A 27,052-nucleotide genomic window follows, 5' to 3' on the forward strand; every position below is an offset into this window, starting at 1 on the left:
TGTGGTCATTGTTCACGTGTGGTGCAGGTGGGTCATGCTGTGGGAACGCCTATGTGGGTGCAGAGCTGCAGCTGCACCCCCTCCTGTGATGCGAGTCTGAAGTAGTTCTACTCATTGGAACTTGGGCCTTTGAGTTCTACAGTAAGAACAAAATGTCAACTGAGACGCGACACGAGATGAACAAATCTTGAGTTCCCATGATGTGCTGGGAATGTGTGCAGTTTTGTTTTGTAAAACATGGTTTAATTGACAGTGACAGGAAGACTTTGAACATTAACCTCAGCTGAGCTACTGTTATGTTCAACATTAATAGTTTTCTGTCTCTTTGTTGTACAGGAAACAGTGGCCAACCAGAACCCAAAGTGTCAGGAAAATCTCTCATTATTGTGTGAACGAGTGTGTATAGACATGTAAATGACACGAAGCTACATCTGTTGGTCAGAAGGTTTACCATGACATGTTAAAAACAAAAAAAAACACAAAAAACACAAATGGACTCTGTGATTTATAATATGCATATAATACAAATATTACTTTGATCAGTTAGGTTAGGGAGTAAAATAGGTTAGCAGTAAAAAATCTGAACCGGATAGTTTTTTTTTTTTTTTTTTTCTTGCTGAGAGTGAAAATTGACAGGAAGGAGATGTAGTTTAAAGGTACAAACCACTAAGCTGAATGAGAAATGTTTCCGTACAAGCACAAAGAGGTCACAGTCATCATCCTGCTTTGTGTTTTTTGGAAAGAGATATTTTTCTGATGCGCATATAGCTATTGTGAAGACATTTAAAAGTCTAAAGTTGATTGTTGCTGAACCCTTAGGGGCGGGGCAATTTATTATTATTATTATTATTATTATTATTATAATTATCATTATTATGCAAGTAAGGAATGTGACAATGTTTACATGTGCCAAATGCAGAATCCCATGGACCAAACATATAACATAAAAGTATGAAACATAGGCTAATTAAAGAAGGTGACAATATTTACATGTACCAAATATAGACTCACTTGAACAAACAAACATATACTGTATACTAATAGCCAACATCACAAGCCCATTCTGATTAGCTCCTGTATTTGCATTCATGTGTGTGTGTGTGTGTGTGTGTGTGTGTGTGTGTGTGTGTGTGTGTGTGTGTGTGTGTGTGTCTTGGTTTGGTGTTTTTGTGTTTTGTGTTTGTGTAGGAAGCATACAAATGAAATAGAATCTTTAAAAATGAAGAAAAAAACAACAAATGTTATTAGCAACAATATTAATAATTACCATAATAATAATTTAATTAAGACTGGGAAAGGGTGGTGGACACTGAAGAGGGCAAGTAATAATAATAATATTATTAATAATAATATTAAGTTATAAACTAATGAATATTTAATAATTATTGGGGTTACCTCTGATCCCGCAGTGGCTACAACATACCATAACTTATCCCATGTCACACCACAACGGGAGTGCTAGGGAAAGAATCTGCGGTGCAACAGGGTTCCAAAGTCCTCCCATCCCCAAAACACTAAGCCTCCTGGCTACTTCCTACAATGCCCCTTTACCGTATATGTCTATTTATTTATATTTTTAATATTAGATGTGTATATTCTCGGATGCATTATGCATTAGAAAAGTGAACATCAGTGCCCCAGGGCCAGGGACCCAGCCCACCCCATGTACCTTACCCTGGGTATTGTTTTGTTTTGTTTTTTTGTATGTTTGTTGCATATATGTCCCAGCTACTATGTGATGCATTAAAACGTGAGTACGTGGTAGGGCAGGCCAGGCCATGACCCCTCCCGGGAACCGCGGAAGACACAAGCCCCCAGCTCCTCTTACATCCACCACCCGTATTACTCCCAGCTTACCAGGTACCGACCTGGGTGTCACAGCCACTGAGTACCATCTGACAAACTATACGAGGAGCTGAAGGCTGGCTTATCAAAGACACCTGCTGGCTTCAATAAGTCGGCAGCTGTGCCTACAAGGCTGATCGCCCTTCATGCCACGCCGCAATGAAGCAGTCCATTTCATGCAAAAGGAGCTCCAACCAAGTTTCGAGTGCATAATTAAACCTGCTTTGGAGATCTTGAACATTTCTGTTTTGTAAATCTTTTTATGATTGATCTTTGAAAAAATTATTATTTTGTTAAGATAATGATTTTTTTTTAACCAAGTTAGCTGTACGGTCATAACCATCGAAATTAAAACAAACAAAAAAAAAACTCTTGAAATAATTTCAGTTTGTGTGCAGTGAATTTAGAATATAAGAAAGTTTTCCCATTTTTTTGTAATGACTAAAAAATAAAAGACCTTTTCCGTTGATATTAATTTTTTTTAGATGCACCTGTACTTATTTGGAAACAAAAAAACAGTACACAGAATCTCATATATTACAATTTGCAACTAGGCAGATGTACTGTTTACTCTCCTCTGCGGTAAAAAATCTGGGTGTTTCATTAGACAACAACTTGTCTTTTTGAAAAGTCATATTTCCCATGTTACAAAAACAGTGTTTTTTTCCATCTTTACAAACATTGCCAAGCTACCAAAACATTTTACCTGTTTCTGATGCAGAAAAACTAGTTTCAGCGTTCATGACCTCTAGGACTGGACTATTTTGGGGTTGTCTTTCATCTTCAACAGATAAGCTACAAGTAGTCCAAAAATGCAGCAGCTAGAGTCCTTACCAGGTCAAGAAAATATGAACATGTTAACGCCCAATTTTACAGTCTCTGCACTGGCTACCTATTAAGTTTACAAATTATTATTACTTACCTATAAGGCCCTTAATGGTTTAGCTCCTGCATACCTAACTAGTCTTCTACCAGTGCTACAACCCATCACGCTCCCTAAGGTCACAAAACGCTGGACTTTTGGTAGTTCCTGTCGAGGCTAGCAAAAGTCCCACTAAAGGAGGTAGAGCTTTTTCGCATTTGGGTCCCAAACTCTGGAATAGCCTTCCTGATAATGTTCGGGGTTCAGACACACTCTCTCTGTTTGAATCTAGATTAAAAACACATCTCTTTGGCCAAGCATTCAATTAATGCAATTCTCTTTAATTTTGGACTGCAGTTATATCTGATCGAATGAATATTATTATTCTTTAGCTTGGGTTAAACTAATTAATTTTTTACTTTGTTGGAACAGCAGCTACTCTAATTATGTCTCTATCTTGTTTTCTCTGTTTTTGCCACAGGATTTAACACAAGCTCCAGTCTGGATCCAGAACACCTGAGAAGAGATGATGCCAACCCCTCAGAGGACCTCAGATGATGCCAACCCTGAAATAACATACAGAACTACCATGATAAGTAATAGTGTCCGTCGTTTGATTACGTCTTTGATTGATTTTTCTGTACATTTCTGCCATATGAACATGAACTGAATCACCACTGATAAGCTACTACTAAATATTATAGAAACATAATTTTTTTGTAAAGTTGCTTTGCAACAAATTTGTATCGTAAAAAGCGCTATACAAATAAAATTGAATTGAAAAAACAAAACAAAACTGAACTACCCATTTGAGGTGTGGAGAAAGGAGGATGATGGTTGCTCAAGAAGGAGTTTTTATAGTTTAAAGCGCTTTTTGGTTTTCGCAGAGCAGGAGGTTTTAAAATTTTTTTCAGCGAGGGTCAAGAGAGGCAGATCAAAGGAGGATGCAACACTTCTAGTAGAGTGGTAAGCCAGGGTGATGGCATCCACAATCCAGTGGGCCACCCTCTGCTTAGAGACGGCCTTCCCCTTTTGCCGACGTAACAGACAAGGAGCTGGTCTGAGGTCCTAAAGCTTTGTGTCCGGTCCACACAGCATCTCAAGGCTTGGATGGGACAGAGCAAGGCTAGGGCTGGGTCTGCCTCCTCCAGGGGCAGTGCTTGCAGGTTCACAACCTGATCCCTGAAGGGAGTAGCGAACCTTTTGGCATATAGCCGGGCCGGCGCCTAAGGATAAGCTGGGAGTCAGCCAGCCGAGCCACTAGCACGAATCATCGACCGAAAATTGCGTGCAGGTCCCCTACCCTCTTGATGGAGCCAGTGCAAGCAGGAGCAGAGTTTCTAATGAAAGAAACTTTAGCTTGACTGAGCAAAGGCTCAAATGGCCCTGCTGTACAAGAGACAGGCCCTAAGGGGATATGGAGGGGGGCCGGGAAAGATTTAACCTCCTGGCCCCTCTAAGAAACGTGATGACTGGGTCATGCTTACCCATCGACTTTCCTTCTACGGGGTCATAGTATGCAGCAATAGCAGCAACCAGGACTTTGAGCTCCAGCCTGCTGCAAAAAAGAAAGCACAACCCTGATCGGGCATCTCCGGGGGACTTCTCGGCGAGAACAGGTTCCACTTCAAGGTTTAAGCGTGTCTTGTAGACGGTGCTCTCGCCGAAGTGATGGTGTCCACTACCTCTTGGTATAGGTCACCAAGAACCTCCGCGTCCCATCCAGGGACCAGACATGAAGTTTCCAGAGGTCTGGACATGGGTGCCACATGGTGCACTGTCTCTGAGTCAGTAGATCCTTCCTCAGAGGAATCTGCCTGGGAGGGGCTGTCGCAAGGAGCACTAGTTCGGGGAACCCGGTCAGAGTGGGTCAATACGGCACCACAAGCAAGACCTGCTCCTCATCCTCCGTGACCTTGCACAGCATCTGTGCGAGAAGGCTCACTGGGGGAAACGTGTCCCAGTGTGTCTGTGCCAAGTGTTCAGTGAAAGGTCTCTGGAGAAGCAAACAGGTGTATCTAAGCAGCTCAGAAATGTCTCCAAATCAGCTGGACCATCCGGGGATAGAGTCGCCACTCTCCTGGGAGCATAGGTCGAGACAGGCCATCGGCCGTACAGTTGAGCAGGCCCGGGATGTGAATGGCATGAAGTGACCTCAGAATTTAGTGGATAAAAATAAAATATAATTTGTTTGGGTAAATCTAACAGGTAATATTTGGTCTTTATTCAATTAATCTATTAATATGTTAAAATTAAAATAAAAATAAAAAGAGGCAATACTCTTTCATATAATATTTAGTTTCATTGTAATGCAGGCTATAAGCCTACACATTTCCCTGAAGTACATTTCTGCGGCTATTAATATGTTTAAATGAAAACGAAAGGAGACAGTTGTGTTTTTTTGTTCAAGTTTAGATTGTTATAGTTTTCAAATGATAAATGGAGACACTGTTTCTATAAAAGTACGAATATGTATCATACAGCGATGATGATTTTGTCCTCCATTGTTGTTTATGATTTCTGCCTTCGCTTGCTATGTCATAATCACGTCACTACTAGAGCAAGCTCCTGATTGGTTAACGCGCATTGTTGTTTATTTCGCCAAAGTTCTGATTTTTCAACTCTCGCGATTCGCGTGAATCACGCGTCAGGCGCGTCAAAACGCCCGAAACGCTCAATTCGCGCCGCCTCATTCGCGCGAATCGCGCCGCAGGATGTCTATTCGCGTCTTTGCATTAACTTAACATGTAAATCACTCGCGCTTAACGCTTCATTCGCGTCTGGTGTGAACGCACTATTATATTGATAGAACCGTTAACTGTATTCCTCGATCTGGTATTTGTTTGTTTTAAACGTATTAGGCTATTTTAATAGGTCTATTCGACTTTAATTATTTAAAAAAAAGCGTATGATCAAACTCGCTTTACTAAATCATGAGGAGTTTATTGATCGGATATTTAGTGAACTGTGAATATGATTCATAAATATTTTTTCCTCTACCTATGGATTTGGTTTCTCACGTGTGGTAAGTGATAGGCTAATTTCTCGTTTAAAATAGTGTTTCATTCAAAATTTGTAGGTGGTTGGCTATTTTTTTTTTTTTAATTAGTGTTTTTTTTTATTTAGGTTTTTTGTTTTTATTATTTCACTAAATTTACAATCCTGGCTAAAGGAATAAACAACCGACTCAAGTCTGAGTTGGGTGTAGCTACAATCATTTTCAGGGGGTCTTCTTGTTATGTTTTTTTTTTCTCTCTAAAAATTGGAGAAATAGATTAATAAAACATTTATATTTTTGTGTGTTTTCAGGTGTGAAGTTATTGGTGATACAGATGAAGTCAGTGACTGAAGGAGATTCTGTCTCTCTTATAAATGGTGTTTATGATGTGTATATTAGATGATTGTGTATTTTGGGTGTTTAGAATTGATAATTTAGTGTCTCGTATTGCTGAAATCCACAGACAGAACATCAATATAGAAGATAGTACTCTGATATTTGGAGACAGACTCCAGATGGACAGTTTAAAATAACAATCCAGCTTCTTATTCGCAGCTTCTTATTGACGCTATCCGTTCCACCTTAAATGACGCGAACTTCCGCGTTTGCTGGCTTCTTATTGACGCTCAACTTAGGGACCGTGCGGTTTTCTCTTTTTCGCGTTTTTTTTAACGGAATTGTGTTACTTTTGTGTCTATTTTCAGAATAAAAGAATATATATATAAGAATATATTTTTTTATGCAAATACTAACACTGATATATATCAGCGAACCTGGACTGTAAAAATATAAAGGCACATAATTAGGCTACAGTATTCTTCAATAATTGTACATGTCATCAGCTCAACTTAGGGACCATTTTTCTCTTATTTACACTTTTTAGGGACTTTTAGAGGGACTATATTGTAGGCCTATCTATTTTCAGAAAAGAATAATACACTATTTTGAAAGGTAAATAACACATAATAATAATAACATAAAATGACTGTAAAAAAATATGATGAGGCCTATACATCAACCTTTAATTTTTGCAAATAACATAATTTGAATGTATTTAAAAATAAATATATTGAATACCCATTGAATTGTTACTGTACATTTTTAAGTTACGGACCCAATCTGACAATACAGAAGAGTTATCACATTGTTGGCCCATTTGGGGGTGTTTCACTGATGCTTTATCCTGCATCTGTGCTTGAATATAATCATACACAATTTCTGATATTTATACTGAAGAATTTTGAAATTATGAACCCATGAAGTGGGCCAAAATTACCCATTACCCATTGGGGGATATCTCAGCTGCCTTTGAGGGTGCATTAAAAGTTGCACTGGGGCCTTATACCCATTGTGCTTGACTGTCACCATAAACAAATTTAGACATTTTTACTGTAGCATTGTGAAGTAGTAGAGCTACTACTCTAACGAAATACAAATTTTCAGCAGTTTTTACTGTAGAATTTTTTTTTTATGAATTTTTGAACTTGACACATTACACAATGTACAATCCGCCTATTGCATTTTCTGCACAATTCGCGGCGCTGTGTTTTTCGGTAACCTCAGAGGGTGCGTTAGATTGGACATTACCACGTAAGACTAGAGCTACTTCCCTAACAAAATCCAAATTTACAGCAGTTTTTACTGTAGAATTATTTTTTTATGAATTTTTGAACTTGACACAATACACAATGTACAATCCACCTATTGCATTTTCTGCACAATTCGAGGCGCTGTTTCTCGGCAACCTCAGAGGGTGCGTTAGATTGGACATTATCCCCTTAGACTAGAGCTACTACTCTAACAAAATCCAAATTTTCAGCAGTTTTTTACTGTAGAATTATTTTTTTATGAAATTTTTGAACTTGACACATTACACAATGTACAATAATCTGCCTATTGCATTTTCTGCACAATTCGCGGCGCTGTTTCTCGGTAACCTCAGAGGGTGCGTTAGATTGGACATTATCCCGTTAGACTAGAGCTACTACCCTAACAAAATCCACATTTTCAGCAGTTTTTACTGTAGAATTATTTTTTTATGAATTTTTGAACTTGACATATTACACAATGTACAATCCGCCTATTGGATTTTCTGCACAATTCGAGGCGCTGTTTCTCAGTCCCCTCAGAGGGTGCGTTAAATTGGACATGATTCCATTATAGTAAAGCTACGACTCTAACGAAATACTAATTTTCAGCAGTTTTTTACTGTAGCATTATTTTGGTAGGAATTTTTGAACTTGACACATTACACAATGTACAATCCGCCTTTTTGCATTTTCTGCACAATTCGCGGTGCTGTTTCTCGGTAACCTCAGAGGGTGCGTTAGATTGGACATTATCCCGTTAGACTAGAGCTACTACCCTAACCAAATCCAAAGTTTAAGCAGTTTTTACTGTAGAATTATTTTTTTATGAAGCTTTAAACTTGGCACTTTACACAGTGCACAATGAACCGCCTAATGTATTTTCTGCCCATTTCGCGGCGCTGTTTCTCAGTCGCCCCAGAGGGTGCGTTAGATTGGACATTATCCCGTTAGACCAGAGCTACTACCCTAACAAAATCCAAATTTTCAGCAGTTTTTACTGTAGCATTATTTTGGTAGGAATTTTTTTGAACTTGACACATTACCACAATGTACAGTCCGCCTTTTGCATTTTCTGCACAATTCGCGGCGCTGTTTCTCTCGGTAACCCCAGAGGGTGCGTTATATTGGACATTATCCCGTTAGACTAGAGCTACTACCCTAACAAAATCCAAAGTTTTTAAGCAGTTTTTACTGTAGAATTATGATTTTTTATGAAATTTTTAAACTTGGCACTTTACACAGTGCACAATGAACCGCCTAATGTATTTTCTGCCCATTTCGCGGCGCTGTTTCTCAGTCGCCTCAGAGGGTGCGTTAAATTGGACATGATCCCATTATAGTAAAGCTACGACTCTAACGAAATACTAATTTTCAGCAGTTTTTACTGTAGCATTATTTTGGTAGGAATTTTTGAACTTGACACATTAATGTACAATAATCTGCCTATTGCATTTTCTGCACAATTCGCGGCGCTGTTTCTCGCCAACCTCAGAGGGTGCGTTATATTGGACATTATCCCGTTAGACCAGAGCTACTACCCTAACAAAATCCACATTTTCAGCAGTTTTTACTGTATAATTATTTTTTTATGAATTTTTGAACTTGACACATTACACAATGTACAATCCGCCTATGGCATTTTCTGCACAATTCGGAGGCGCTGTTTTTTCGGCAACCATAGAGGGTGCGTTAGATTGGACATTATCCCGTTAGACTAGAGCTACTACCCTAAACAAAATCCAAATTTTTCAGCAGTTTTTACTGTAGAATTTTTATTTTATTAATTTTTTGAATTTGGCACTTTACACAATGTACAATCCGTCTATTGCATTTTCTGCACAATTCGAGGCGCTGTTTCTCGGGCAACCTCAGAGGGTGCGTTAGATTGGACATTATCCCCTTAGACTAGAGCTACTACTCTAACAAAATCCAAATTTTCAGCAGTTTTTACTGTAGAATTATTTTTTTATGAATTTTTGAATTTGACACAATACACAATGTACAATCCGCCTATTGCATTTTCTGCACAATTCGAGGAGCTGTTTCTCAGTCGACTCAGAGGGTGCGTTAAATTGGACATGATCCCATTATAGTAAAGCTACGACTCTAACGAAATACAAATTTTCAGCAGTTTTTACTGTAGCATTATTTTGGTAGGAATTTTTGAACTTGACACATTACACAATGTACAGTCCGCCTTTTGCATTTTCTGCACAATTCGCGGCGCTGTTTCTCGGTAACCTCAGAGGGTGCGTTAGATTGGACATTATCCCGTTAGACTAAAGCCTACTACCCTAACAAAATCCAAATTTTCAGCAGTTTTTACTGTAGAATTATTATTTTTTTTTTTGAATTTTTGAACTTGACACAATACACAATGTACGATCCACATATTGCATTTTCTGCACAATTCGCGGCGCTGTTTCTCGGCAACCTGGAGGGTGCGTTAGATTGGACATTATCCCCTTGGACTAGAGCTACTACTCTAACAAAATCCAAATTTTCAGCAGTTTTTACTGTAGAATTATTTTTTTTATGAATTTTTTAACTTGACTCAATACACAATGTACAATCCGCCTATTGCATTTTCTGCACAATTCGAGGCGCTGTTTCTCAGTCGCCTCAGAGGGTGCGTTAGATTGGACATTATCGCGTTAGACTAAAGCTACTACCCTAACAAAATCCAAATTTTCAGCAGTTTTTACTGTAGAATTATTTTTTTATGAATTTTTGAACTTGCCACTTTACACATGTCCAATATAACGCACCCTCTGGGGCGACTGAGAAACAGCGCCGCGAAATGGAAAGAAAATACATTAGGCGGTTGATTGTGCACTGTGTAAAGTGCCAAGTTTAAAGCTTCATAAAAAAATAATTCTACAGTAAAAACTGCTTAAACTTTGGATTTTGTTAGGGTAGTAGCTCTAGTCCAAGGGGATAATGTCCAATCTAACGCACCCTCTGAGGCGACTGAGAAACAGCGCCTCGAATTGTGCAGAAAATGCAATAGGCGGATTGTACATTGTGTATTGTGTCAAGTTCAAAAATTCATAAAAAAATAATTCTACAAAAACTGCTGAAAATTTGGATTTTGTTAGGGGGTAGTAGCTCTAGTCCAACGGGGAATAATGTCCAATCTAACGCACCCTCTGAGGTTTGCCAAGAAAACAGCGCCTCGAATTTGTGCAGAAAATGCAATAGGCGGATTGTACATTGTGTAAAGTGCCAAATTCAAAAATTAATATAAAAAAAAATTCTACAGTAAAAACTGCTGAAAATTTGGATTTTGTTAGGGTAGTAGCTCTAGTCTAAAGGGATAATGTCCAATCTAACGCACCCTCTAAGGTTGCCGAAAAACAGCGCCTCGAATTGTGCAGAAAATGCAATAGGCGGATTGTACATTGTGTAATGTGTCAAGTGTCAAGTTCAAAAATTCATAACAAAATAATATCATCTACAGTAAAAACTGCTGAAAATGTGGATTTTGTTAGGGTAGTAGCTCTGGTCTAACGGGATAATGTCCAATCTAACGCACCCTCTGAGGTTGCCGAGAAACAGCGCCGCGAATAGTGCAGAAAATGCAATAGGCAGATTATTGTACATTAATGTGTCAAGTTCAAAAATTCCTACCAAAATAATGCTACAGTAAAAACTGCTGAAAATTAGTATTTCGTGTTAGAGTCGTAGCTTTACTATAATGGGACCATGTCCAATTTAACGCACCCTCTGAGGGCGACTGAGAAACAGCGCCGCGAAATGGGCAGAAAATACATTAGGGCGGTTCATTGTGCACTGTGTAAAGTGCCAAGTTTAAAGCTTCATTAAAAACATAATTCTACAGTAAAAACTGCTTAAACTTTGGATTTGGTTAGGGTAGTAGCTCTAGTCTAACGGGATAATGTCCAATCTAACGCACCCTCTGAGGTTACGAGAAGAAAAACAGCGCCGCGAAATTGTGCAGAAAAATGCAAAAGGCGGACTGTACATTGTGTAATGTGTCAAGTTCAAAAATTCCTACCAAAATAATGCTACAGTAAAAACTGCTGAAAATTTGGATTTTGTTAGGGTAGTAGCTCTGGTCTAACGGGATAATGTCCAATCTAACGCACCCTCTGAGGGGCGACTGAGAAACAGCGCCGCGAAATGGGCAGAAAATACATTAGGCGGTTGATTGTGCACTGTGTAAAGTGCCAAGTTTAAAGCTTCATAAAAAAATAATTCTACAGTAAAAACTGCTGAAAATTTGGATTTTGTTAGGGTAGTAGCTCTAGTCTAACGGGATAATGTCCAATCTAACGCACCCTCTGAGGTTACCGAGAAACAGCACCGCGAATTGTGCAGAAAATGCAAAAGGCGGACTGTACATTGTGTAATGTGTCAAGTTCAAAAATTCCTACCAAAATAATGCTACAGTAAAAACTGCTGACAAATTTGTATTTCGTTAGAGTCGTAGCTTTACTATAATGGGATCATGTCCAATTTAACGCACCCTCTGAGGCGACTGAGAAACAGCGCCTCGAATTGTGCAGAAAATGCAATAGGCGGATTGTACATTGTGTAATGTGTCAAGTTCAAAAATTCATAAAAAAATAATTCTACAGTAAAAACTGCTGAAAATTTGGATTTTGTTAGGGTAGTAGCTCTAGTCTAACGGGATAATGTCCAATCTAACGCACCCTCTGAGGTTACCGAGAAACAGCGCCGCGAATTGTGCAGAAAATGCAATAGGCAGATTATTGTACATTAATGTGTCAAGTTCAAAAATTCATAAAAAAAATTCTACAGTAAAAAACTGCTGAAAATTTGGATTTTGTTAGAGTAGTAGCTCTATTCTAAGGGGAGAATGTCCAATCTAACGCACCCTCTGAGGTTGCCGAGAAACAGCGCCTCGAATTGTGCAGAAAATGCAATAGGTGGATTTGTACATTGTGTATTGTGTCAAGTTCAAAAATTCATAAAAAAATAATTCTACAGTAAAAAACTGCTTAAACTTTGGATTTTGTTAGGGAAGTAGCTGTAGTCTTACGTGATAATGTCCAATCTAACGCAACCTCTGAGCTTACCGAAAAACAGCGCCGCGAATTGTGCAGAAAATGCAATAGGCGGATTGTACATTGTGTATTGTGTCAAGTTCAAAAATTCATAAAAAAAATTATTCTACAGTAAAAACTGCTGAAAATTTGTATTTCGTTAGAGTAGTAGCTCTACTACTGCACAATGCTACAGTAAAAATGTCTAAATTTGTTTATGGTGACAGTCAAGCACAATGGGTATAAGGCCCCAGTGCAACTTTTAATGCACCTTCAAAGGCAGCTGAGATATCCCCCAATGGGTAATGGGTAATTTTTGGCCCATTTCATGGGTTCATAATTTCAAAATTCTTTAGTATAAATATCAGAAATTGTGTATGATTATATTCAAGCACAGATGCAGGATAAAGCATCAGTGAAACACCCCCAAATGGGCCAACAATGTGATAACTCTTCTGTATTGTCAGATTGGGGTCCGTAACTTAAAAATGTACAGTAACAATTCAATGGGTATTCAATATATTTATTTTTAAATACATTCAAATTATGTTATTTTCAATAATTAAAGGTTGATGTATAGGCCTCATATTATTTTTTACAGTCATTTTATTGTATTATTATTATTTGTTATTTACCTTTCAAAATAGTGTATTATTCTTTTCTGAAAATAGATAGGCCTACAATATAATCCCTCTAAAGGTCCCTAAAAAGTGTAAATAAGAGAAAAATGGTCCCTAAGTTGAGCTGATGACATGTACAATTATTGAAGAATACTGTAGCCTAATTATGTGCCTTTATATTTTTACAGTCCATGTTCGCTGATATATATCAGTGTTATTTGCATAAAAAAAAATATATATATTCTTTTATTCTGAAAATAGACACAAAAGTAACACAATTCCGTTAAAAAACGCGAAAAAGAGAAAAACCGCACGGTCCCTAAATTGAGCGTCAATAAGAAGCCAGCAAACGCGGAAGTTCGCGTCATTTAAGGTGGAACGGATAGCGTCAATAAGAAGCTGCGAATAAGAAGCTGGATTCAGCCTCGTTGGACCAGTCAGACTGGATCTCTGACCATCAGAAACATCAGAACTGAACACTCTGGACTTTATAAACTACAGATCATCAAAGCTGCTGGAGTCACATACAAGAGTTTTTCTGTTGCTGTCTATGGTGAGTAATATTACGTTTAATAATATCAAGAAATAAAAGTGATTTTATCAGAAGAATTGTTCTTTAAGATGAATATCCCTTTATCTATAAGGTATAAGAGGGTCTGCTGTATTCAGAATATTATCAAGGCTCGTCACATTATAGACAGCCACAGTGCCTTATTGCTTAAAAAATATATTTAGAAGTAAAGAAATTTAAAGTAAGTAACATTTGTATTTCCATTTATTCGCAATATTTCCAGCTCCTCTTCCCATTCCTGTCATCAATAGAGACACTTCAAACTGTTCATCATCATCATCTAAACGTTCATCAGTGTCCAGATGTGTGCTGCTGTGTTCAGCTGTGAATGTGGGTGCTGTGACTCTCTCCTGGTACAAAGGAAACAGTGTATTGTCCAGCATCAGTGTGTCTGATCTCAGCATCAGTCTCTCTCTACCTCTGGAGTTGGAATATCAGTAGAAAAACACCTACAGCTGTGTGATCAACAATCCCATCAGAAACCAGACTCAACACAGCATCAACATCACTCAACTCTGTCACACGTGTCCAGGTACATCAGTGGTGATATTAGTGATTATAATTAGTGATTTCATATTTTCTTCAAGCTTTCCAAGATATGTAGGGTGAGTTGAAGGCTATGGTAACAATGTCTTGACTGATAATTATTATTGTTCTGTTGATCATTACAGAACTCATGCAGCAGTCACAGTCGGTGGTATTATCAGTTACAGTGTTTGTAATTATGTTGTATTATCAGTTACAGTGGTCAGTATTCACACCAGAGGAAATGTGAACAAACAAGGTCAGAAGGCAAGTATTACTTTACGGGATTAAATAATACAAGACTGTCTGGGACAAAATCATTGTACAGGTATATTGTTGTGCCATCATGTTCCACTAGAAGCAGTACATCCTGTTATTGTCAAAGGAAAGGCATAGGAACACATATTGCTTTATTTTTTAACTATAGTCATAATAAATGATGAAAAATGATTTGTGTTTGTAGATCTGGCAATCATAGAAAAGCAAAGCATGTCAGAATACACTCAGATCATCTACTGGCTTCAGAAGGGAGATCTGCCTCAGGTCAGTAAACAGTTCAAAGCATTCATTACGATTGATTTTTTATTTTCTTTCATTTTTTTTTTCTTTTCTTTTTTTTTTTCTTTTTATTTATATTATTTATATTATTTGATTAATACTGATTTTGTTGATTGTGTTTGATTATCTGTGATTGAATCAGCTAATAAGAATCATCCGTTCGGGAACAGGATCACATTAGTTACACTGAATGATTTTGTTGATTAACGGAATAGAACCGCCTCATAAGAATAATCCCTTCAGGAGTCATTCAACACTAGTCAACACTTTATTTTACATACATACATACATACATATATATATAGATATATATATATATATATATATATATATATATATATATATATATACATACATACAGAAAAGAACCGACTCATACGAGTCATTGGTTCAGGAATAAGATTACACTGGTTTTCACCGAATGGTTTTCTTTTTCATTTCATTTTTTATTTTATTGCTCCATGGTAAAACACAAAACATTTCATTTTCTTCTTTAGATAATTTAAATTCCAATGTGCAAAAGGGATCAGAAAGAAGATAAAATCTTAATAATAATATTATTATATTATATTAATAATATCTGTCCCCTATTCCAAAAGCAAAATAACCTTTCTTAAGCAGCATACAACCAAAGTTACACTGACAAAAAACAATGTTGGTTTAAAAATCAGCATTCATGCAGTATAATAATTCAGGCAATGCCCAAACAACAAAACAACAGTAATCCAATACATACATACTGACCAACATTACTAGACCCAATATATATAGAGCAAAACAAAACCAAGCAAAAAACAAAAACAACATAGACCTCACCATATTAATACTGACTGAATATACTCTGTTTATACTTATACTTAAACTGACCAATATTACTACAACTTTTTAAGATTATCATGCAAGGAGTTCCACACTTTTACTCCAATAACTGAAGGGCACATTTGTTTTTTTTGTTGTACGTGCAAACTGATGTTTAAAATTATACCTTCTCCTACTGAACTCTTTTTCTAACTGATAAAGGTGTTGTATTTTCTCTGGTAACATTTTATGTCTTGCTTTAAACAAAATTATTAATGTTTGAAACTTAACCAAATCTTCTAACTTTAATATTCTGGATTTCGCAAATAATTTACTTGTATGTTCTCGATAGTTAACTTTATGAATAATTCTTATGGCTCTCTTCTGTAGAATAGATAAAGGTTTTATATTTATCTGATATGTGTTCCCCCAGACTTTCTATGCAATAAATAAAATATGGTACGATGAGTGAACTATAAAGTATTTTCATTGTTTCCTTATTTAATACCTCCTTCACTTTGTTTTAAAACAAAAATGTTTTGGCAGATTTTTCTTTTAATGTGTGCTATGTGAGGTTTCCATGATAACTTATCATCCATAATTACACCAAGAAAACGAAACTCAAACACTCTCTCAATATCAACTCCATCTATGGATAAGGCAACAGATTCATTTATTTTCCTATTTCCAAAGACCATAAATTTTGTCTTTTTTAAATTCAATGACAACTTATTTACATCAAACCATTTCTTCAGTTTTGTCATTTCATATTCAATAGATTCTACTAATTTCTGTATATTATTTCCAGAACTGAAAAAATTAGTATCATCTGCAAATAAAAACAAACTGTAATAATTTGGAAACATCACAAATATCGTTAATATATAAAATAAAAAGTTTAGGTCCCAAAATAGAACCCTGTGGTACCCCACATTTAATTTCCATAAGTTCAGATTTGACATTAGTTAACTGTACATATTGTTTCCTGTTATGCAGATAACTTCTCAACCAATTAAGGGCCATTCCTCTCATTCCATACCAACTTAATTTAGAAAGTAAAATATCATGATTCAAAGTATCAAATGCCTTTTTCAAATCAATAAACACTCCTACTGTGAATTTCTTTTCATCTGTTGCTGTTATTTCTTCAACAATATTCATTAAGGCAGTCGCTGTGGACCTTTTTTGCCTAAAGCCATACTGGCTTTCACTCAGCAGGTGATGCTTTTCTAAAAAAACTGTCCAACTTATAAACAAAAAGTTTTTTCCAGTACCTTTGAAAAACTGTGAAAGTAATGAAACCGGTCTATAGTTATCGAAGCTTTGCTTATTTCCTGCTTTAAATAGTGGAATAACTTTTGCCCTCTTCATTCTATCTGGGAAAAATACCACTTGCAAAGGAAAGATTACAAATATAACAAAGGGGTTTGACAACACAGTCAATTGTCTTTTTTAATATAATCATATCTATTCCATCACAGTCAATGGAAGTCTTACTCTTTTGACTTAGAAACAATAGATATAATTTCTAATTCACTAACATCCCCTAAAAACATTGACTGCAGTACTATGCTATCTCCTCTCCCCCCTCTTTGTAATGACATGTCATGTATCTTGATACTATCTGCCAGATTTGGCCCCATATTTACAAAAAAAGAATTAAATTCATTAGCCACCTCATTCAAATCATGCAGTGTCTTATTATTATAAATAAAATGATCAGGCAGGGCTGTATGTGCTGTTTTGTTACCCATTACTTTATTCAAAATGTTCCATGTACCTTTTAAACTATTTTTATTATCATCCAACAGTTTATTATAATAATCCTTCTTAGCCTGTCTCATAATTAATACTAGCTTATTTTTATACACCTTATATTTCATTTCAGCAGTATTTGTTCTATATTTTATAAAATTTCTATAAAGTTTGTTTTTCTTTTTGCATGCCTTCATCAATCCTTTTGATACCCATGGCTTTCTATTTTCATTTACTTTTTGTTTGTGTACCACTATTGGACAATGTTTATCATAATATGTTATATACCTTTTCAAAAAAGCATTGTAGGCAGCATCAACATCCTCCACATACACCCCTTCCCATTCTTCATTTAGGAGATCATTCCGAAACCTATTTATAGCATCATCGTTTCTTACTCTTACCAGTCTACACCCTATCTCCTCTTTACTTCTTTTTAATTGCCAAGAAAAAGTAACAAAAATTGGCAAGTGATCACTTACATCATTTATAACTAATCCACATTTTATGTTTTCTTTAAAGCAGTTTATAAAGATATTATCGATTAAGGTTACTGATTTCTGTAATTCTACTGGGTTTATCAATCAACGGATATAACCCTCTTCCATACATTATCTCAAGAAAGTCAGCGGATGACTTCTGCTTGGTAACCTTTAATAAATCAATGTTGAAATCTCCACAAACTAAAAAAGTTTTATTTTCATTTACCTTACTCAATAACTCATCCATCTTTTCTATAAATGTATCCATCAGAGACCCAGGTCGTCTATATATACACGTAACAATTATATTACTCATCTTTTTCAATTCAATTTCCACCGATATGCATTCCATTATATCATCAATTGCCATCGTCATACCCTGAATTTGTTTACATTTTAAATCTTCATTCACAAACAAAGCAACACCTCCTGATCTCTTATTTGTTCTACTAATGTGATACAATTCATATCCATCAATATGAAAATACAACACCTCGTTCTTCTTGCATCCATGTTTCTGATAAAGCTATCATCATAAATCGTCCCTTAAGAGTATGCAAGTAATCATTTATCTTATCAAAGTTTTTATAGAGGCTCCTGCAGTTGAAATGAATTAACGAAAACATAGAATCAATAACTATTTGTTCGGCAAATTGTTCTTCAGAATAATAACAACAAGTGGAATTTCTAGAATTAAACACATGCCTTCCTGGGTCAACGTCACATTCAAAATCATGCACTTCCTGATCACTTAAAAGTAAAGATTCATCTTTTGATTCTGACATTTTTCCTACACAACTGTCTCCTTTTACTTGAGAGTACCTTTTGATCTTTCATAAAAAAGTTCATCAAACCTTTTTTGTCGACTCTTCGTACCTTTCTTATATGAACCTTCAGCCAATCACAGCACAAGCCTATTAACTTAGCATCCAGGTCCTCAGGAGTCATTAAATTTCTTAATCTTGTAGCAGTATATTTTTACACACGTTGATCCACCATCCAGTTTGCTAAAAAGCCCACCTTATCCATAAGAGCATAGAAACCATATCCAGCCGATTGAACCTTGATCCAGTCTATAAACATCCCTCGACCACTGTTCATATTCACGCCAGCATATTCCATTTGATCTCTCGAGATAAAAGTCATTCTCTATACTTATCCAGTTCTTTGATATCTTTAATTTCCATTACTTTGGATTCTTCCGGTGTTCCGTTAAGCTTCCGTTAAGTTTTGATTCACTGGAATGAATTCGACTGGTAAGAATCATTCATTTGCAGAGTTGAACTGCACTGGTCGAGCTGTGTATTCAATAGTGGTGCTGTGACGCCGTTGAACAATTATTGCCGGAGACTCGGGAGATTGTCACAAACCGATCGTCATTGGGCTCAAATATTTTTTGTATATTATTATTTTGGTAAATGGAAGCAGTTCTGGACCTTGTTCTCGGTTAGACATATACCCTATTTTTACAGTATAGATGATGATTATTGATTAGTTTGTAACATGAATGTTTCTCTCTGTCTCTAAAACAGAAATCATTGCTGGATGTGGACAGAACCGAGACAGCTGTGAACTATCAACACACAATAAATCTCAAAAGACAGATCTCAAGAGATTATTAGACCCGGAGTTTGTGTATGAGTTATTTAATTAATTTAGCTTTTGTATTATATACTTACTTTTATATTGCTAAATATTATATTGAATGTAGACTGTTATTGTGTTTTGAAATACTTGTATAGCCTACCTAAAAAGATTTGCAACAGTCTCTTTCTTTTTTAACTTTGCTGTACAATAAAACAAATTTCATCTTGTGTATCCATGTAATATTTAAAGTTCATATTAAACAGACATCACTTACATGGGGGGTTATAGGCATCATTTAAAGCATAATATGAAGAAATATATATATATATATATATATATTAGAATAACAGTTAAACCCCTGCTGACTGACACAAGTCCAGTATGAACATCCCCTAATGGTCTCGGGTGTTATGTTTCCTTCACTGGCCTTCACAAAAAGAATATTATACTTCATTATTTGTTTTTATGCTGCAGTTTCACTTTATATAGAGCAGATGTTGGGTGAAGCTGCAGGATAATAGCAGCATGATGTTTTTTACTGATGTTGTCATGGGTGGTGATCGTCTCATCTTGTTGCTGCTTGTTGTTGAGAAGCAAAACAAAACATCAGATGTGTTTCCGCTCTTCTGCAATGAAAGTTGATGCATTGCTCTGAGCTGCCATTTGTAATGTAGAAAATCCAAACAAAGACTGGACTCATGCATTTTGAGAGTGTTTACAGGAAGGAGGAGGTTTTGAGTGATATATAGTTTGCTGTATTTCAAAAAATCGAGGGGAAATTCGGGTTTTTCATAATTTGACTACTTTGTTGTGTTGCAGAAAATTAAAAACAAAAAAGGTATAAAACAATAAATGTAAATTCATATTTCAAAAAAATAATCATAATCTTCATGTTGCCACAAAGTATTTCTTATTTCTGTTCACATTTCTGTTCTGCATCCAAGCAGACCTGCACAAGCATCTTGTTTTGCTTTTTTTTATTGCACTGAACAAATGCCTCATGCACTGTGACCCATTACCTGCTCTGCTCAAGATGAGATGCGCTGTGGTCTTTGGTCAGATTTGGTACGGGTGTCTATTATTGGAGATATGAGATGCAGAAGGTGTGCAGAACATGCTGTGGAAACACTGTAGGGGTAAAGTGTGCAAATCATTTAGTAAAAGACACTGAACGGATGATGTTCAAAATATTATTTTAATGTGCCATTTAAATTATTTTGTTAAAGGAGCCATGTGTAATGTCTGGCAAAAAAATCAAGTCATACTCCACATTCCATACCAGATGGGGGCAGTATGCCTCAATAAAGTGAATTGGTCTACTCTAGAGTAACAAACGAGAAACGGCATAGTCTCTATGCTCCGCCCCTACCTTCACAACAACCCTAGAGCCATAGCCGAAGCCTAAAGGACGTTTTGCCTCCAGAGGAACGTTGGGTGATGTCAAGTGATTTTGAAACATGACATCTTCAAGCTACTCCACTTCACCTTTACCAGTGATTATGTTCATATTCGTTTTGTTCATATTACATTTTGAATTGTATATACACATTATTTGAATTAAATTAATTTGACAGACAGCATTCTGTCAACATCATTGGTCAACATCAGACAGCTGATGTTGACCAAGCTAGCGCCAACCAACGTAACCAGAGCTGCCAACTCTCAAGCATTCACCGTGAGACACACGCAATTGACTCTTTTCACACGCTTTCAAAAACTTGACCGCTCTGAATATAGTGAGTGAGTGCGCGCGCGGGCGGCCGGGGCGCTCTCTCTCTCTCTTTCTCTCTCTCGGGTTCATTATCATCGAAGACATTTCAAGCTTCTTAGGTAATGTTACATTTTAGCATCAGTTTGGTAGATACGTGCTTTGGTAGATAACAGGTGAAAACCGGATCGGATCTGTGGGTAAGTTATAGCTAGCTAACTATCAAACGCAGCTACGGTTAGCCATCGCTAACATTAGCACGTTTATCGAACATCCTTCGATACATTTCTATGTTATAACTTCCCGAAAAAAATACGCAAACATATAAAACAAACTTCTAGCGAAATACTAACAGCATCTTACTTACCAATCCAAAAGAAATGTTGCAAGTTCGGAGTCGAAGCTCATTTCTTTCAAGTCCATCAGTTGTCTCCAGCGATGGAAAGCAGTGCCGATGTTTACTGTGTTTCGGCTCCTTTTCTTATCGGATTTGATTTGTGATTCCGAGCGCGGTTGATTGACATCAGGTTCAAGTACGCCCACAAGCCGTGCGAGTTATTCGTGTATTGCAGGTTGGCTGGTGGTTATGTTGCCCGCATACCGCCTCCCATGGCCGAGACTGGTATTACGACACCTGTCGGGCCGTGGCTAGTAATGCTAATGCTAATTAAGGTTGATATCTCTGCAGCACTATAACTTGACATTTTTTTAATGACATCATCGCCCTTATTTCTTCTCATTCTTTTGATGCGTGTAGGGTCATTTTTTGGATATTTTTACCTCAATTTTTACACATGGGCACCTTGTTAAACACAGAAATAGTGAACAAATGTTATTCACACAAACGTACATTTATCATAAACACTTCTTTCAGCATAAGAAGAGACAGGAAATAGTGGCCAGCCAAACCAAAGTGTCACAACATCTCTAGATAGTGTGAACTAGTGAGTATAGAAATAAAACGGCATTAACTATTCAATATCTAATGTTATGTCATTTTTGTGCACTGACTGACATCTTTATTGGTGTTAATTGGCTCTTGTGCTTAAAGCTAAATCCTGAGCTGATGTAAACCATATATTTTCATCACAAAAACTTTTCTTGGTCTTTTCAGTCTAAACCACGAACACACTCTTTGATTTACTCAGCAGCTTTGCAGTTTAGTACGGTAACTCAAGGGGCTTTTATTTCATTTAGTTAATCAGAGCTATACTCAGCAAGTATTGTTTTGTTTTTGTTTTTCTGAGAGGAAAATGGCAGGAAGGAGTAAGCTGTGAGAGGAGCTGCAAAACACAAGTTGAACAAAATAAATACAATCGTGCAAAAAAATCTGCACTTCAACACAGTTCCTGCTCAAAGTCTTCATCCTGTTTGTGTCAGTGAAAGAGCTGAACTTCCTCTAATGTTCATATAGCTACTGTAAAGACAATCCACGCTACGTTTACTTTTCAGCTTGAGCTCATCACTGAAGCAAAAGGAGGACCCCTCTGAGGGGCGGAGTTTTATCCAGACGAAGTAACCGAAATCTGGAAGTATGGAACCTGAAATCAAAATGTAGCGTTTTGGATTCTGTTGGCTACTTCTTTTTTTCTTCACTTAAAAAAAAAATATCGTGCGTTTTTAAAATGGATGGATGTACCACAACTTTCAGGATATATTTTGATCGACGGACAGTAATAGGCCAACGCACATCGTAATCTTAACAAAGATTGTAGATCTTAATGGGCTTTTCTTTTTGTATCCCATCTTGAAAATTTTAAAGCAAAACGATACTAATATAAACGTTATAATATTGATTTAAACGCATAAGGCTTCTTTTAATATCTTCGACTTTCATTATTTCAAAATCAGCAAGATGAGCAAACTCGCTTTACTAAATCATGAGGAGTTTATTGATCGGATATTTAGGGACCTGTGAATATGATTCATATATATATTTTCCTCTGCCTATGGATTTGGTTCTCACATGGTAAGTGATACGTTTTTTTATTAAATAGTGGTTGATTCCCAAAAGTTGCAGTTTTTATCTTTTCACACAATAACATTATTTCGGTATATGTTCCACATCTGGGAAACATCCTGTCTAAAGGAATAAACAACCGACTCGAGTCTAATTTGGTAAACAAGTCATTTTCAGTGGGCTTGTTTTTTATGTTTTTTTTTTCTCTCTAAAATTGGAGAAATATATTAACAAAACAATATTTTTGTGTGTTTCAGGTGTTATTGGTGACTCAGATGAAGTGAAGTCAGTGACTGAAGGAGATTCTGTCTCTCTTAACACTGGTGTCTCTGAAGTGCAGAGAAATGATCATATACTGTGGATGTTTAACATTAACAATTCAGACACTCGTATAGCTGAAATCCATAAGCAGGTCATTGATATGTATGACAGTAATAAGATATTTGGAGACAGACTCCAGATGGACAGTCGGACTGGATCTCTGATCATCAGAAACATCAGAACTGAACACTCTGGACTTTATAAACTACAGATCATCAAAGCTGGAGTCACGTACAAGAGTTTTTCTGTTGCTGTCTATGGTGAGTAATATTACATGTTTAATAATATCAAGAAATAAAAGTGATGTTAAATTATCAGAAGAATTGTTCAAGATGAATTATCCTTTATCTAATAAGGTATAAGAGGTTGTGCTATATTCAGAATATTATCAAGGCTCGTCACATTATAGACAGCCACAGTGCCTTATTGCTTAAAAAATATATTTATTAAAAATGTGAAAGGAGTAGTTCACTCAAAAATGAACATTTTCTGGAAATCTGCTCTCTCTCAGTTTTAAGATTGTTTTGTTATAGATGATTTGTTTTTCATTGGAAGAGTTTTTCAAGAAATTAGGCATTACACAGAATACCACTTTCCTTAATTTTGTGCCCATTTAAATTAAGTAACATTTGTATTTCTATTTATCCTTAATATTTCCAGCTCCTCTTCCAATTCCTGTCATCAATAGAGACACTTCAAATCTTCATCTTCATCATCATCATCATCTAAACGTTCATCAGTGTCCAGATGTGTGCTTGAATGTGGGTGCTGTGACTCTCTCCTGGTACAAAGGAAAACAGTTTATTGTCCAGCATCAGTGTGTCTGATCTCAGCATCAGTCTCTCTCTACCTCTGGAGGTGGAATATCAGGAGAAAAACACCTACAGCTGTGTGATCAACAATCCCATCAGAAACCAGACCACACATCTCAACATCACTCAACTCTGTCACACATGTGCAGGTATGATCAGTGGTGATATTAGTGATTATAATTAGTGATTTCATATTTTCTTCAAGCTTTCCAAGATATGTAGGGTGAGTTGAAGGCTATGGTAACAATGTCTTGACTGATAATTATTATTGTTCTGTTGATCATTACAGAACTCATGCAGCAGTCACAGTCGGTGGTATTATCAGTTACAGTGATAGTACTGATCATGGCTGTAGTTGGGGGGGTGATATACTTACACCAGAGGAAATGTGAACAAGCAAGGTCAGAAGGCAAGTATTACTTTACGCATTAAATAATACAAGACTGTCTGGGACAAAATCATTGTACAGGTATGTTGTTGTGCCATCATGTTCCACTAGAAGCAGTACATCCTGTTATTGTCAAAGGAAAGGCATAGGAACACATATTGCTTAATTTTTTAACTATAGTCATAATAAATGATGAAAAATGATTTGTGTTTGTAGATCTGGCAATCATAGAAAAGCAAAGCATGTCAGAATACACTCAGATCATCTACTGGCTTTCAGAAGGGAGATCTGCCTCAGGTCAGTAAACAGTTCAAAGCATTCATTACGATTGATTTTCTTTCTTTCTTTCTTTCTTTCTTTTTACTTACTTTAATTATAATAGTCATTCAATGAGAATTACACTGATTCTGTTGAATGATTATGATTCACTGAAAAGAATCAGCTAATAAGAATCATTTGTTCGGGAACAGGATCACATTAGTTACGCTGAATGATTTTGTTGATTAACGGAATAGAACGCCTCATAAGAATAATCCCTTCAGGAGTCATTCAACACTGGTCAACACTTTATTTTACATACATACATACATACATATATATATATATATATATATATATATATATATATATATATATATATATATATATACATTCTGCTTTCACCGAATGGTTTTGATTCACTGAAATGAACCGACTCTTAAGAATCATTCATTTGCAGAGTTGAACTGCACTGGTCGAGCTGTGTATTCAATAGTGGTGCTGTGACGCCGTTGAACAATTATTGCCGGAGACTCGGGAGATTGTTACAAACCGATCGCCATTGGGCTCAAATATTTTTTTGTATATTATTATTTTGGTAAATGGAAGCAGTTCTGGACCTGGTTCTCGGTTAGACATATACCCTATTTTTACAGTATAGATGATGATTAATGATTTGTTTGTAATATAAATTTTTCTCTCTGTCTCTAAAACAGAAATCATTGCTGGATGTGGACAGAACCGAGACAGCTGTGAACTATCAACACACAATAAATCTCAAAAGACAGATCTCAAGAGATTATTATATCCGGAGTTTGTGTATGAGTTATTGAATTAATTTAGCTTTTGTATTATATACTTAATGTTATATTACTAAATATTATATTGAATGTAGATTGTTATTGTGTTTTGAAATACTTGTATAGCCTACCTAAACAGATTTGCAACAGTCTCTTTCTTTTTTTATCTTTGCTGTATAATAAAAGAAATTTCATCTTGTGTATCCATGAAATATTTAGAGTTCATATGAAACAGACATCACCTACGGTTGGGGGGTTCTGCAGTTATCAAACACATTCAGCTACTGCATATTTAAAATAATAGTTAAACCCCTGCTGACTGACACAAGTCCAGTATGAACATCCCCTAATGGTCTCGGGTGTTATGTTTCCTTCACTGCCTTCACAAAAAGACTAATACACTTCATTGTTTTTATGCTGCAGTTTCACTTTATATAGAGCACATGTTGGGTGTAGTTGCAGGAGAATAACAGCCGCCTGATGTTTACTCCAGATGTCATCCAGGGTGACCATCACCTCACCTTGCAGCTGCTTGTTGCTGAGAAGCAAAACAAAACATCAGATGTGTTTCCGCTCTTCTGCAATGAAGGTTGATGCATTGCTCTGAGCTGCCATTTGTAATGTAGAAAATCCAAACAAAGACTGGACTCATGCATTTTGAGAGTGTTTACAGGAAGGAGGAGGTTTTGAGTGATATATAGTTTGCTGTATTTTGAAAAATCGAGGGGAAATTCAAGTTTTCATAATTTGACTACTTTGTTGTGTTGCAGGAAATTAAAAAACAAAATGGTATAAAACAGTAAATGTAAATGCATATTTTTAAAAATAATAATAATAATAATCTGTCTGTTACCACAAAGTATTTCTTATTTCGGTTCGCATTTCTGTTCTGCATCCAAGCAGACCTGCACAAGCATCTTGTTTTGCTTTTTTTTTATTGCACTGAACAAATGCCTCATGCACTGTGACCCATTACCTGCTCTGCTCAAGATGAGATGCGCTGTGGTCTTTGGTCAGATGTGGTACGGGTGTCTATTATTGGAGATATGAGATGCAGAAGGTGTGCAGAACATGCTGTGGAAACACTGTGGGTGAAGGGCTACAGATGAACCCAGGGCCTCTATAACAGTACTGTAGACAAAAAAAACAAAAAAACAAAAAAAAACAAATGTGTAGCAATACATTAAAACAACATACTTAATCATAGAAATGTCTAAATTAAAATAGAATAAGATGTTCTGATGAACTTTTACCAGAAGCTGCCAATAGATGCTGTAAAAACAATTAGTGGTCGACTTGAACAGAAATGCACTCACATGATAAGGAAGTTGCTAAGAATTGAGGCAAACATGTGATAGCGGAAAAGCTAGAAGAAAGGAAATATAGTTGTCAGAAACGCTGAACTGAATTGGTTGCTCAGAGGAAATAAAAGTTTGCATTGAGGATGAGCTGACCTTGACCTTGAGTCATGAGTAAGAACAATGAGTCAACTGTGAATGAAGATAAAACAGTTGTTCTGGAATTCCCATGAAACACCATTCAAGTGTGCAGATTACCTTGTGCAAATCATTTAGTAAAAGACACT

The 27,052-nt window shown here is 36.3% G+C and overlaps 1 long non-coding RNA gene and 1 pseudogene across 1 annotated transcript; both read left to right on the forward strand.

The window, feature by feature from the left end:
- The first annotated feature begins 5,411 nt into the window (after positions 1–5,411).
- LOC109092021 lies at positions 5,412–26,319 on the forward strand (annotated as a pseudogene).
- LOC122141676 lies at positions 14,335–19,449 on the forward strand. The gene is made up of 2 exons (XR_006157994.1): positions 14,335–14,583; positions 19,166–19,449. It is a non-coding gene; the product is annotated as an uncharacterized LOC122141676 (long non-coding RNA).
- Positions 26,320–27,052: the final 733 nt, after the last annotated feature.

This window comes from Cyprinus carpio, chromosome B22 (assembly GCF_018340385.1).
Source record: "Cyprinus carpio isolate SPL01 chromosome B22, ASM1834038v1, whole genome shotgun sequence".
Lineage (NCBI taxonomy): Eukaryota > Metazoa > Chordata > Actinopteri > Cypriniformes > Cyprinidae > Cyprinus > Cyprinus carpio.